The sequence below is a fragment of the Canis lupus genome, chromosome 5 (assembly GCF_048164855.1).
Source record: "Canis lupus baileyi chromosome 5, mCanLup2.hap1, whole genome shotgun sequence".
NCBI classification, from domain to species: Eukaryota; Metazoa; Chordata; class Mammalia; order Carnivora; family Canidae; genus Canis; species Canis lupus.
The window spans coordinates 2,461,605-2,475,962 of record NC_132842.1 but is presented as its reverse complement, the minus strand read 5'-3'; the positions used below and the strand labels follow the sequence as shown (position 1 = coordinate 2,475,962).

Here is a 14,358-nt window from a genome sequence, read left to right as displayed (position 1 = left end):
TTGGGAGACCGAACTGCAGCTCTGTCTGCACAGGAATCTCGGCTTTGGCAGCCCCAGGCTCCGCTGATTGGACTCATGGGTTCGCCAAGGGCACTGCCGGATCAGCTCTCCGGACAAGCCCTCAGTTCCCAGCACCCACGGGCCTGCACCCGGTGGGCGGAGCCTGGGCTCCTGGTGGGTGGAGTCAGGTCCGGGCTGCGGGCGGAGCCCGGGGTGGGGCGGGCCACAGGCAGCGCAGCAAGGGGGGGCGCGAGGGCAGGCTCAGGTCTCCGCCCCTGGAGGGTCTGGTCGGTCGCAGGAAAGACGGGGTTCGCTAGGCGTCTTGTGTTCATCCCGTTCCTCCCCTGATACACAGATACACTAATTATCTTGAGACAGACTCAGGCCCAGTAGAAACGAGCTATTGCACAGGGGAGATGGGCTGTGACCCTCCGCTAATCAAAATGGTTTCAATGTTTTTGTGGTTGAAAAATCACAATAGTAATACAAGATTATTGCTTTTAAAAAAATCAAAGTAATGCTGGGGTATATGGAATAAAAACGTGAGCTCCCTCCCTTTGAAGGATTTTGCTCTTCACTTCCACTTTCCGCAGCTAAGCACTATTGAAAGTTCGGAATCTCTTTCTAGAGGTTTTCCTGCCTGTTGAGTGTGAGCGCACACGCAGGGCACACTAAGCATAGACATGCTATCTTTTTCTTACTCAGATAGGACTGTATCTTACATACTCAAAACAAAACAAAAGCACCGTATCAGCAGACTGTTCCTGGTGGTAGCCTTGATCCAAGTTGTGCTTCTTGCTTTTTTTTTTTTAATTTTTATTTATTTATGATAGTCACAGAGAGAGAGAGAGAGAGAGAGAGAGGCAGAGACATAGGCCGAGGGAGAAGCAGGCTCCATGCACCGGGAGCCCGACGTGGGACTCGATCCCGGGTCTCCAGGATCGCGCCCTGGGCCAAAGGCAGGCGCCAAACCGCTGCGCCACCCAGGGATCCCCACGCTGTGTTTCTAACATAGGATTCCACTCCATAGTATGGAGGCAAACATGAAAATGCATTTGGTGGCGGGGCTGCCATAACAAATTACCACAAACTCGGTGGTGGAAAACAGCAGAAACTTATTCTCTCATAGTTCTGGGGGGGTAGAAGCCCAAAATCAAGTCACTGGTAGGCTGTACAGTCTCTGAAGGCTCTAGGGCAGGATCTTTCTTTGCATCTTCCACCTCTAGCTGCTCCACCAAATCTTTGGCAGTTCTTGGCTTGTCGATGCATCAGTCCAATCTTTGCCTCCATCTTCATGTAGTCTTCTCTGTGTGTCTTCTCCTTTTCTTATAAAGACATCAGGCATTGGATTTAGGGCCCATCTTCCTAATTAATTGCATCTGCAAAGACCCTATATCCAAGTAAAGGCACGTTCTGAGGTTCTCTGGAAGACAGGAATTTTTAGGGAGACCACTATTTAACTCACCACAGTAATCATAGATTTTGACAATTACATTTTACTACACATTATCTGTGTCCTAGCCCCCATCCAGACGGACATGTTATAACAGCCCATTCCTGAAGAACGTTCCATTCATCCTATCAACAAATATGTTGAACCACCTACTATGTGCCAGGCATCTAGATTGGAATGAACTGTGAACAAGACTGCTGTGACTCCTGCCTCACACGGTACAGCTGCTCTGTGAGACAAAGGCTGTGCCTGTCACCAGAGAATCGCCATGCCTAGCACAGTGTCTGGTGCTTCATAAGTAAATGTCCATTAGATGAATAAGTGAATGGATAAATGAGAGATACGGACAAGCCGATATTCACAATACATCGTGAAAGTATGCTGTGATGGGGAAATGACAGAGCAGACGGTGCTGTTGGGACAGCCAAAAGGGCAGCCATAATCTAGACTTTCAGGGGTTAGAAATGCTTTGTTGGAGGAAATAACTCCTCAGTTGAGATCTTGCTGGAGTTAGTTGAGCAAAAGGTGTGGATGGGAAGGGATGGAATGGATGTTGTAGGCAGAGGAAATGTTGGCTTAGCACCTGGAAGTAAAGCAGATTGTGAAGATTCACCAGCCTGTAGGAAGATCAGAATGTCTCCATAGGAGACTAGTGAAGACGAGCTGCTGGGCCATCCAGAACAGTGCTGTCTACTAGAGCCTTCTGCAGTGATGGCAGTATTCTAGATCTGATCTGTCCAGGGTGGTAGCCATGAGCTACATGTGGCTAGTGAGCACTTAAAATGAAGTTAATGTAACCAAGGAACTGAACGTTCAATTACATTTAATTTTATTAAATGTTTAATGATTTTAATTTAAATAGCCACGTGTGCTAGTAGTTTTACACTGAACAGTGCGGCTTTAGGTCCTAATATCCTGACTTAATTTAAAATCACAGTTTTGTCCATTTATTCAGCTTCTTCCTACACCAAGTCTTTCATCAGATCTACTTTCAGGAAGCCAAATGGATCTGAACTTTGCCTGCTCTCCAGGTTAAGAGACTTTGGCAAATGCTGCAGAGTCCAAGAGCTGGCTGACAGAGGCAGAGTGAGGCCTTAAATAAGAAATAGATTAACATTTAGTAAACGTCTGTGGGCATCTAGACACACATTATCATGTTTTTTGAAATACACTTTGTTCCTTTTAATTTTAAAAAGTGAAATGTAAACATGCACCAACAGTGGAAAAGACCCATTGCCGCTGGAAGAGTCAACTGAGGATCGGAAGTCAAGAGGTCAGGTGGAAAGAGAGTTTCTTTTCACAGAATGCCCTTTTCTACTGCCAAGTATAGTATGAGCACACACTATCATTAAAAGTGAACCAAAAACCAAAACCAAAAACAATGGCTCTTAGCAGTGAACAGTGGCCACTGCAGACTGAAGGAAATTGGATTGCCCGTTGGCTACGGGAGCCTGCCAAGCAAGGTCCAGGGTCACTGAGATTTACTTGGATGCACTTACTGCAAATGAGATTTTAAAAGCTCACCATTTCCCAGACAAAATGCTTCCCAGCTGTTGTCTGTGGATGTGCAAGGAGGCTCCCGAGGTCCCATTAAGGAGCAGGCAACTAAAATGTACCCAAAGCCAAATAAGCCATGAGTTGCAGTTTCTTTAGAATGTGACATGACAAGGGGAACTGAATCCCGACTGTGAAAACGCAGTCCCAGGGCAGAAGTGGTGGGGCCACAGCTGGGTGCTAAGGGCACGGCTGCAGCAGCCTGACATGTGGCCCCCAGGCCTCAGACGGGCAGCCTGGCCACCCCTGCATGGCCTCCACCTGATAAGGATGGCCTGCAAAGCTATTGAATTTCTTTTTTCTGTCTTTGCATTCAGTAAGTAGCTTTTTTATCTTAATTTGCATTTCCAGTGAGGGTTCCCACTGGAGAGACAAGGTGATGACTAGTTAGAACCAGCACTGTGGTTCAGCAGGGCTCCCACGGAAAGGAAGGCGTTAACTCTTGCCAATGCCCACGTTCAGTCTCAAGGGGGTTTGGATTTAGGGAGCCAGCGCCAAGTGTGGAACCAACGCAGGGTTTGGAATGAGAGGAACCCCGCCCCCATTCTGGGCTTCTCTACTCACAGGAATGTGATCTTGATCTCGTTACTTAACCTCTGAGCTTTGGCTCCCTCCTGTGTAGAATGGAAATGATGGAACTTTGTGGAGTTTGGGTGAAAATTGACAAAATAGAGGCAAAACACTTGAGATGAAGAATGTGATAGACATTCGAGAAATGATTCTCTCAATATATATTATGTATGTATTGTATGTATCTCTGGAGAGAGAGATAGAGATCATATATATGACCATATAAGACCATATATATGACAAGATTCCTCAGTTAGCCGAATGTGCAAGCCACGGCTTTGGGGTGACCCCAGGCATCAGCATCAACCTCTAAGCCCCTCAAGAATCCATCTGCCCACTCCTCATCAAGGTTATTTAGGTTTGGGATATCAGATAAAGCTCTGAGGACAGGAGTCTGTGTCTAGGCCTGGTTCTACCACTAGCTGGCTCAGTGACTGAGCAAGTGACCAAAGCTGCCTGGGCCTCAGTGTCCTCATCTATTAGACAAAAGAGATTTGATCCAAATTCAACTTACACTGAGATAACTAGTTGGGCCAGATGACCTATAAATCTTTTATGCTCTAAGATTAAAAATGTGTTCTTTGCTCTATATGATGGAAGTTTGAAAATCACATGCTCACACTCTGTAGAGTGCATCCACCTCACATTTGGGGAGGGGCAGTGTGTGGCTCAGAAGGAAGAACCAGGCTTCTCCCCAAGTGTCTTCCCTCTCATCTGCTGGGCTTCCCTAGCTTTCTTTTGCACTGGACCTGGAGGCGGACAACCCAGGAGGGCCAGCCTTTCTTTCATTTCTCCCTGGGCACATCCTAGGTGGCTGGTCCTCAGTCTTCTGTGTGTATCAGAACCACCCAGGGAGCTTTTTGGAATTGAGCTTCTGATCCTTTTCCCTGTCTATTCTGCTTCTGTTAGCCTGGGGCCAGGGCAGGGGGTGGGGGAGGGGAGTGGCAGGATGGAGTCAGGAGTCACCCTCAGCAGTTCTAAGGTGGGTGGTCTATGGACCACCTTGACCTAAGCCATGGTCCCTCATGCCGCTCCCACCCTGACCCTGGTACGAAACAGGAGGGAACCGGAGTGCCTCGCTGCCTGCAGAGGAATGAAATCTTGCTCAGTGGAGAGGGCTGAATGGCGTCTGAATCAATGCCAACAGGCATTTCGTGATTTGTCACCTGGGACACCTGAGATAGAGAGAGAGAACAACCCTGCAAACCACAAAGAACAAAAGGTGGGAGTCGTGGCAGAGGAAAAGGAATCGTTTCCCGCGTATTCCATCCTCTCCCTGGATCCTGTGTGCCTGAACACTTACTGACGGCACCTGCAATGGGCCCCCATGACTGTGTGTGGTGGGACCGGAGCAGGTGCCCTTGGTGGGAGAGGAGAAGGCCTCCTTGGACATGTGTCATGAGCCCATGTTCTCGGCCAAGGTTGCACCTGGCTCCAAGCACCTCTGGAGTCTGTGAGGTGGAATGTGTCTGCTGTCCTGTTTGAAAATGCCTTTCCCTGGAGGTCAGATGGGCCCTTAAAGAAAACATTTTCTGGCATTTAGTGAAAGTTTTGCAACTGGCTATTTTTTAAAGATTTTATTTATTTGAGAAAGAAAGAGAGGGTGAGAGAGAGAGAGCATGAGCAGGGGGAGGGGCAGAGGGAGAAGCAGACCCCGCCACAGAGCAGGGAGCCCCATGTGGGACACAATCCCAGAACCCTGAGATCACCACCTGAGCCAAAGGCAGATGCTTCACCAACAGAGCCATCCAGGCATCCACAACTGGCTGTTTTGTATCAGAAGCGAGATGTCGATGTTACTGGATCTGATCCGGAAGGGAGAGAGTCAAGGCAGGGTTACTCATTCATACAGCCTAGCAAGGAGAGTGTAATGGAAAGAGCTCAGGTGGATGTGGTTCAGGCCTGTTTCCCCAGAAAGCATCCACAAGGACACCTCCGAAAAGACAAGAGTCATTGGGCACAGGAGGCTGGTGCAGCACTAGTGCTGGGAGACCATAGGGTGCTCTGAAGGGGAGCAGGGGCAGGGACTGAGAAGCCGTAGCAGTTGTACAGAGAGACGTCTAAAAAATAAAGGCCGTTTCTTCTCCCTGAGTCAGTAAAGATTAAGACCATGAGCTTCAGAAACTACCTCCTAGAGCTGAACCCAGTTCCTGCTCCATAAATTTAGACCATTACCTAAACTCGATCCCCTGCTTCTGCACCTATAATTTAGGGCAACAGTGTTACCATTTTCATAGGGGTGTTCTGAGCACTGAATCACTCATTGGAGGTAGAGCCTGGCAGACAGCACTCCCTGAAGGCTAGCTGGCCATTGTTCACAAGTGGCAGGACAGATGGGAAAAGTTGTACTCAGGCTGGGAGCCTCAGGTGCAAAGCTGGGTTTGAGCAAGCCCAGGTATTGTAGGGGAGAGAGGACTACTTCTGTCTTTAAATGAAGAAGAGAAAGCTTCATCAGTCAACAGCCAGTGAGAGAATGAAAGACGTAAGTTTTCATCCCCTTTTCTCTATCTTTCCAACATATGAACGCAATGTAAAATATCCGCCCCCCACCCCACCCCCAGAAGAGAACCCGTCTTTGGCCCTCAGCCCCCTCGGTTACCACACTGTTTCTCTCCCCCATTTCCAGCATAGCTTCTGGAGGGGCTGCCACATACACCATCCTCAAGTGCTTCCTACCGTGTCTCATGAGTACGTCCAGCCAGGCCTCACCCGTGACCACCACCACTGTCCAGGTCCCCAGTGACCTTCATCCAACACTCAGTTCTTATTCTGCTCTTTCTTGACTGATGTGTAGCTCTTGGCACAGTCAACCACTTCCTCTTCATTATGCAATTTTCAATTGGCTTTGGGGACACGGCACTTCTGTGTTCCTGGCTGCTCCTTCTGAGTCTCCTCTGCTGTTCCTCCTCACTCCCAGACTCTTTGTGTTGGGGTGCTCAGGCCTAGTCCTCCTCACTTCTAGTGATCTCATCTAGTCTCCCGGTTGCCAAGAGGGTGAAGTCTCCTAATTTTATATCTCTGCTGGAGACCTGCCCCCTAATTTCAAACTTTATGACCAACTTCCCAGATAGATAGGCATCTCAAGCCTGACTTCTCCAAAACTGAACTCTTGCTCTTTCCTCCACAACTCACCACATGGCACAACGTCTCGTTTTGGCAAATGACAGCTCACCCTTTCAGTAGCTGCTGTGAACTGAATTGTATTGCCCTCTACCCCAAATCCATATGTTGAAACCCTAAGCCCCCATGTGACTGTATGGGAGACAGGGCCTCAAGGTAATTAAGTTTATTTATTTATTTATTTATTTATTTATTTGGTAATTAAGTTTAAATGAAGTTGTAAGGTTGGAGCCCTGAGCCAACAGAATTGGTGTCCTTATCAAAGAAGAAGAGACACCAGAGTTCTCTTCCCACCATTGAGGACACAATGAGAAGGGTGTGGTCTGCAAAGCAGATGGAGGACTCACCAGAAACCAGCCACGCTGGGACCCTGGTCTTGGACTTCCCAGCCTTCAGGACTGTGAGAAATGAATTTCTGTTGTTCAAACCACCCAGTCTGCAGTATTTTGTTATGACAGACCAAGCAGATGAATACAATTGCTCAGATCCAAACACTGAGCATCATCCTCAACTCCTTTCTTTCTTCCACATCCTACGTCCAATCTGTCAGCAGATCTTATCCAGTCTGTCTTCAAGACAGAGCCAGACTTTACCTACTACTTATCACCGACATAATTCAGACCACTGGATCATTGCAATGACCTTCTTAGCTGATCTGCCTGCTTTGGATTGTACCACCTCACAGCAGTTTATTCTCTAAACAGCAGCCCGAGCAATGCTTTTAATGCTAAAAGCATTTCTGTGCTAGCACACCTTTGGGGACTGGCTTCTCAGCTTGCTCACAGAAAAGCCATCATCTTTTAAAATGGCCCACAGGGGGGCGCCTGGGTGGCCCAGGCCTAGGAGTATTTGGCTCAGGGTGTGGTCTCAGGGTTGTGAGATTGAGCCCCATGTTGAGTCGAGGTCGTGTTGGGGTGTAAGTAGGGCCTAGAGTCTGCTTAAGATTCTCTCTCCCTCTCTCTGCCCCTCCCACTCGTGCTCTCTCTCTCTCTAAGTTGAATAAATAAAGCTTTAAAAAATAAAAAAATTAGGGATCCCTGGGTGGCGCAGCGGTTTGGCGCCTGCCTTTGGCCCAGGGCGCGATCCTGGAGACCCGGGATCGAATCCCACGTCGGGCTCCCGGTGCATGGAGCCTGCTTCTCCCTCTGCCTATGACTCTGCCTCTCTCTCTCTCTCTCTGTGACTATCATAAATAAATAAATAAATAAATAAATAAATAAATAAATAAATAAATAAATAAAATAAAATAAAATAAAAAATAATAAAATAAAAAAATTAAACATAATAAAACAAAATGGCCCCTAGGCCCTACACAACGTCTACATTCCCCTCCTCAGCCAAACCACAAGCTCTCCCAGCCCCTTCCTGACTTCTTCTTCCCTCACCCTAGCACACAGATTTGTCCCTGCCTGGGTCCTTCTCAAGATTTTCCAGGCCTTCCGGGTCCCAGCTCAAATGTGGTCCTCACAGGGAGGCTTTCCCCGAACACCCTGTTCAGAGGGCAGCCTCCCCACCCACGCACATGTCCTGTCCTGTTTCCTGACTTATTTTCTTCACGGCACTGTCACCATCTAACACCACATATGGTTTGCTTGCTGGCTTGTTTATTGTCTGTCTTCTGCCACAAGAATATGAGAACACACATTTCAGGAGAACTGTTTCTGGGTTCGTTCCCGGGGAGCCTTCGAGCAGACCTGCTACCAAGTACCGTCCCGTGAAATAGTCATTGACTAAACGAATAAATGAACGATTTGTTACATTTTTTTTCCAGAAAGCTCAAGCCTTTGAAATGAAGTACTCTTTAATACTTACATAACTGTCTCTAAATAAAGATTTTTGCTTCAGAAGTAATTAGGCGCACACCAATTTGCCCGCAGCTGGTTCCATGTAGGCAGTCTGGCCTCCAGGCCCCTTGTGGAGCTGTGAGCATACTCTCCTTTCCTTTGCCAGCCAAGTCCTGCAAGGGGGGAAACACCCTAAAGCCTGTGTTCATAAACCTTAAGGGAGAATAACATTGTGATGGTGTTCTTTAAGAGTACAGGTGGGAGTGTTAAAAGATGCGTTTAAAGATGAATTTGTTGGGGTATTTAGTTCACTTGGAAAAAATTCAACCTTTTTACCTTCGACCCGGTACCTGGGAAGTCTTCCTTTGGAACATGGGAAGTTTCCATTCTTCTGGTATTGGAATACTCCTTGGGAAAACAGCATGGGGATTCTAACAGTTTCAGTAGGCTTGGGTCTCACCTGGAGGGAAACAAGAAAATTACCCAGAAAGGCAGCAGTGTCATCCTCCTTCCCGGGCTGTGCCCCAGGCCTGCTGAGAGCACTTTCCCAGGATGAGCCTGTAGCAAGCAGTCTGGCTTGGCCACCTCGTGCCTCTGACAGCTCCCCCTCCAAATCCCAGGATGCCCCCCTCTGAGCCACAGGATGCCTGACAGCTCAGGCCTGCAGCCAAGAACTATTACTGGAACACTACTTTCTGCTTCTCCTGAAGAGACCACTGGTGGTTTTTGCTTCAGAATACCCGCCTTCTGGGAAGAGCCTTCTACAAAGCAGATTTATTTATTTTTTATTTTATTTTATTTTATTTTTTTATTTTTTACAAAGCAGATTTAAAAGTGTATGAGGTCACAAAACACATTCTCTTTTCCAAGGGGTAGGAAGAGCAGGACCTTCGGTGAGCTGCCTGGCCACCAGCAAGGAGTGTCCTCCACTCATCCAGCTGGGCCTGCACCTACTTTCTCAGTGCAGGAATAATTGACCCCGAGATGAAACTTCTGCATCTCAGACCAGAAAGTCCAATGTGCCCAGAGTGATAAACCTTGCTGCCTCCCACATTCCTGATTAGAGCTGCTTGTGGAAAGGTGACTTTTCCCAATTTCTGGCCTATGGACACTGTTCATCCCTTCAAATATGGTGCCTTGATGAATGCCTGTACTGGTTGGGTTTTTTGTTTTGTTTTGTTTTTTTTTAAGATTTCTTTGAGAGAGAGAGAGAGCCCATGGCAGTGAGAGAAGGGGAGGGCAGAGAGAGGAGGAGAAGCAGACTCCCCACTGAGCCTGACATGGGGCTCAATCCCAGGACCCCGGGATCATGACCTGGGCCATAGGCAGATGCTTCACTGACTGAGCCACCCAGGTGTTCCCCCTGTACTCATTTTTAAAACTTTCTGAAAGAAATTTGGTGCCTTCAACCTTCAATGAAAGGGAGGAAGAGAAAAACACAATGGATGTTTACATAGCATCTGCCTGCGAGAAACACAAAGCACTTGGCATCTAAGGGAAGTTTTCAGATACAGTGGCCAGACTCTGAAGGCCCAGGTGCTTTCTGTCCCCTTTTATGGGGCTCGGGTGGATATAAATGATTTGCTTCATGTCTTTAATATATTACTTAAATTTAGTATAAAAATTCCAAGGGGTGCCGAAGGGCTCCGTGAAAAGCTGCAGGGCTTTCCTCCACCTCCCTCTGCCTGACCCTCCACCTCTGTTCCCCTCTGGGCTTTTGTTTTAATTTTACATTGTCATGGTTCACATCCAGGTTCTCTTCTAGAAACACAATGGAATCTGCTGTGTTCTCTCTGTAGAGGCCTTCCGAACATTTAAAACAAATAAACATTGTCTGACACGGAAATGTGAAGGCCTTTTAAGATCCTCAGGCTCTAACTCTTGGAGGGCTGTGTCCGTATGGGATTGTCAAACAAAACCCCAGGACAGCCCATCCTGTTATCTTCAATCATCCCCTTTGGGGTGGCAGGAGTCCTGCAGGTAGTGGCAGATCCCATCATGTAAAGACTCTTCATTCTGCATGTATCTACATGGCTTGAGACCAGGTTTGCAAGGCACACACACGTTGTGCAATTATCTGGGAGGTAATTATGAACTACATCTTGCTTGCTGCCTTGCAATCAAAGTCAGGAGAAGGATTGCACAGCTCAACCTTGTTCAGCTCACCAGAAGGGCCACTGTAGACTTCTGAGCATGAGTTTTTGGACAGGGGAGCTGAGAAGATGGAAATGCAGGCTTCTGTTTGGATTCCCCAAAGCCTTCGATGGATAAAAGACTTTCTTAAGAAGATGCCAAAATCCTTCTCATCAAACAATAGTTACCAAGCACCCACACTGAGACCATCGCCTGGTGAGTGCCAGTGCACCAGGTAGACCCCTGCTTCTCCGTTTCAGGGGCTGTGGACTCGCACGGACTCAAGTTTGATTCTCGGCTTTGCCCTTGTGAGCTGTCAGCTCCTGTCAACTTGGTCTCTGTAAACCCGTTACCTAAGATATAAAGGGTGCTGCTTGACATGTCTTGTAGGATAGAGAAACAAATACGGCCAGAATGCTGTGCTATACAGAAGGATTAATTATATAGCTGTTTCTTGGGATCCCTGGGTGGCGCAGCGGTTTGGCGCCTGCCTTTGGCCCAGGGCGTGATCCTGGGGACCCGGGATCGAATCCCACATCGGGCTCCCGGTGCATGGAGCCTGCTTCTCCCTCTGCCTGTGTCTCTGTCTCTCTCTCTCTCTCTCTCTCTGTGACTATCATAAATAAATAAAAATTAAAAAAAAAATTTTATAGCTGTTTCTTCACCTTGCCTCCTCTCTCCTCTTCTCCTATTCTGAGTAGATACTAAGATTTTTGACTCCAGTCAATCCTATTTCAAGTGGGGCTCGGCGGACAGCTGCAGACTGACCTTGCCTCCAAGAGCATTTTTTCAACTAAAGTTTCTGGAAAGAATACCAACTGTCTCTCCATTCTGTTTTTGTTGACCAAAATTTTTAAGTTTCAAGATATTTTACCTTTCCCAGGTGAGTTAAAGATAAAATCACACTTTTTAATTTGATGGTATGCAATACTATAAGCACTGGCTGAATCTCAGCCAGTGCAAGATTAGTGAGTTGGAAGGAGATTGAGTTGATAAAAATTCTGGTATTTTATGATTATTTAATAAGATGGAGATCCCAGAATATATGTATGGGTTCCACATGAGGAAGCATAATATCTGCATGGGCCTCATGTTAGTGTGAGGATTAATTTCTTAGCCAAGTTTTTTTTTTTAAAGATTGTATTTATTTATTTATTTGTGAGAGACACAGAGAGAGACACAGAGACACAGGCAGAGGGAGAAGCAGGCTCCCTGCAGGGAGCCCAATGCGGGACTCGATCCCAGGACCCCAAGATCAGACCCTGAGCCAAAGGCAGATGCTCAATCATTGAGCCACCCAGGCGTTCCTCGGCCTAGTTTTTAAAAGATGTCTGTAAGTAAGAAAAGCTTTATATGTTCCTTCCAATTTCTATTGAGCATGGATACACAGAAGTGATACCAGAGACAATGTAGCTAGGCCATCCATTAAAATTAGTGTGTGTGCACACACACACATTTCCATTTAAAACCTAGTGATGGGGGATCCCTGGGTGGCGCAGCGGTTTGGCGCCTGCCTTTGGCCCAGGGCGCGATCCTGGAGACCCGGGATCGAATCCCACATCGGGCTCCCGGTGCATGGAGCCTGCTTCTCCCTCTGCCTGTGTCTCTGCCTCTCTCTCTCTCTCTATGTGACTATCATAAATAAATAAAATTTAAAAAAATAAAAATAAAAAATAAAACCTAGTGATGGAAACAAAACAAAACAAAAAACAAAAAAACCTAGTGACAGGGCAGCCCTGGTGGCACAGTGGTTTAGCGCCGGGGTGTGATCCTGGAGACCCGGGATCGAGTCCCACGTCGGGCTTCCTGCATGGAGCCTGCTTCTCCCTCTGCCTGTGTCTCTGCCTCTCTCTCGCTCTGTCTGAATGAATAAATAAATCGTTAAATAAATAAATAAATAAATAAAAATTGTTTAAAAAAAATAAATAAAACCTAGTGACGATAGTGAAATAAAAGAATGCCATTGATAGGTATCAATATAGACAAAGAGTACACTGGAATGTGCCAGTATCACTAAGTAAATTGTGCATCCAGAATTAGTGAGCAATGAAATTACTCTTTTGCTTTTTAACTCACATGATGTTTTCAAAGCATCTTCAAGCTTGCTATTGTTAGAACAACTTAATGAAAATTATAGCCAGTTGCTCAGAGTTTGAACATCCAGGCACAGGCTTATTCTGGCCTTTTTAGGGAGCCTGCTTCTCCCTCTGCCTATGTATCTGCCTCTCTCTCTATGTGTGTCTCTCGTGAATAAATAAATAAAATCTTAACAAATAATAAAATTAACAAATTTCAACCATTTTATGAAGAGAGAAGAAATGATTAAATCATGGCATGTTATTACCACTTCTGTTACCAGTTATACCCAATCTTCTTCATGCACAGGATCACCATCACTCATGTCCCTAAATAAGTATGTGTCAGCTCGAGCTACTGTAGAAGGCTTTTCATATTTCTCGGTGACGTTGTTATTGCTACCTACTCCCCTATCCATCTCTTGATAAAGTATCTAGTACTTCAACAAGTAATGATTTAAATTAGATGAAAAATTGTCTCTTGGATTACATTTTAAAGAAGACTCCAGGGATCCCTGGGTGGCGCAGCGGTTTGGCGCCTGCCTTTGGCCCAGGGCGCGATCCTGGAGACCCGGGATCGAATCCCACGTCGCGCTCCCGGTGCATGGAGCCTGCTTCTCCCTCTGCCTATGTCTCTACCTCTCTCTCTCTCTCTCACTGTGTGCCTATCATGAATTAAAAAATAAAAAAATAAAAAAAAAAATAAACTGGCAAAGAGAGAAAAGCATACAAATTTAAAAAAATAAAAAAATAAAAAAAAAATAAAGAAGACTCCAGGGTGTGAATCATGGGGTAGTAAGTCATGCTTACTGCACGATCTAGGACAAGCCGGGAAGCCTCCGGGAGGCCATTAGGAACCAATGCCCTGTGTGGCAGCACTCGTAGCCTAGAGGCTTGTCTATCTCGTGTGAAATTCCGAGTACATTTCCAAAGCCCTGAAAATGAAAAAGAGCATACAGCCACATCTTGGAAGCGCTTCTCTAAATCGGCCCCTTAACCGGAGTCCCAGTGCCCCTGTGCCTGTCGCTGGAGGCCGGGAGCGTGTCCTCTGCCGCCCACGGCACCTCGGGGCTGCTGCGGCCCGGCCGGGTCCTGACCTCCCTGCACCTGCTCACCTGCTGCACACCGATGCAGCTCAAGGCCCCGCCGAGTCCAGGTTGGAGGAAGCCGGTGCTTCAACAGCAGAGTATTTTCAAAGTGTGACGACCAGTTTCTTAGTAACGGAAATTGGTCTGCTCAACTTAATATTTTACTAAAACATTTGCTCCCACGTACATGTTGTAAGAGAGGACTCCTCTCCCCTCTGGAATGTTTAATCTGTGGCTGATCCGCAGAGCTGAGGTGAGAGGTCGCTCTAGAGCCCGGCGGGCAAAGAGGGGGGGGGCGGGGGGCACCTGCAGGTGGAGCCGAGAGCACCTGCGGGTGGAGTCTGGAGCCCCTGGGGGTGGAGCCCGGAGCCCCTGGGGGTGGAGCCCGAGCCCCTGGGGGTGGAGCCCGGAGCCTCTGAGGGTGGAGCCCGACCCCTGGGGGTGGAGCCGAGAGCACCTGCGGGTGGAGTCTGGAGCCCCTGGGGGTGGACCCGGAGCCCCTGGGGGTGGAGCCCGAGCCCCTGGGGGTGGAGCCCAGAGCCTCTGAGGGTGGAGCCCGACCCCTGGGGGTGGAGCCTGGA

At 47.5% G+C, this 14,358-nt stretch overlaps 1 long non-coding RNA gene across 1 annotated transcript; it reads right to left on the bottom strand.

Moving 5' to 3' along the window:
* Window positions 1-850: 850 nt before the first annotated feature.
* On the bottom strand, window positions 851-13,954 carry LOC140632857 (uncharacterized). Its single transcript, XR_012030519.1, has 4 exons — window positions 13,805-13,954; window positions 8,818-8,941; window positions 8,510-8,654; window positions 851-1,423 (listed from the first exon to the last, which is right to left on the bottom strand). It is a non-coding gene; the product is annotated as an uncharacterized lncRNA (long non-coding RNA).
* Window positions 13,955-14,358: the final 404 nt, after the last annotated feature.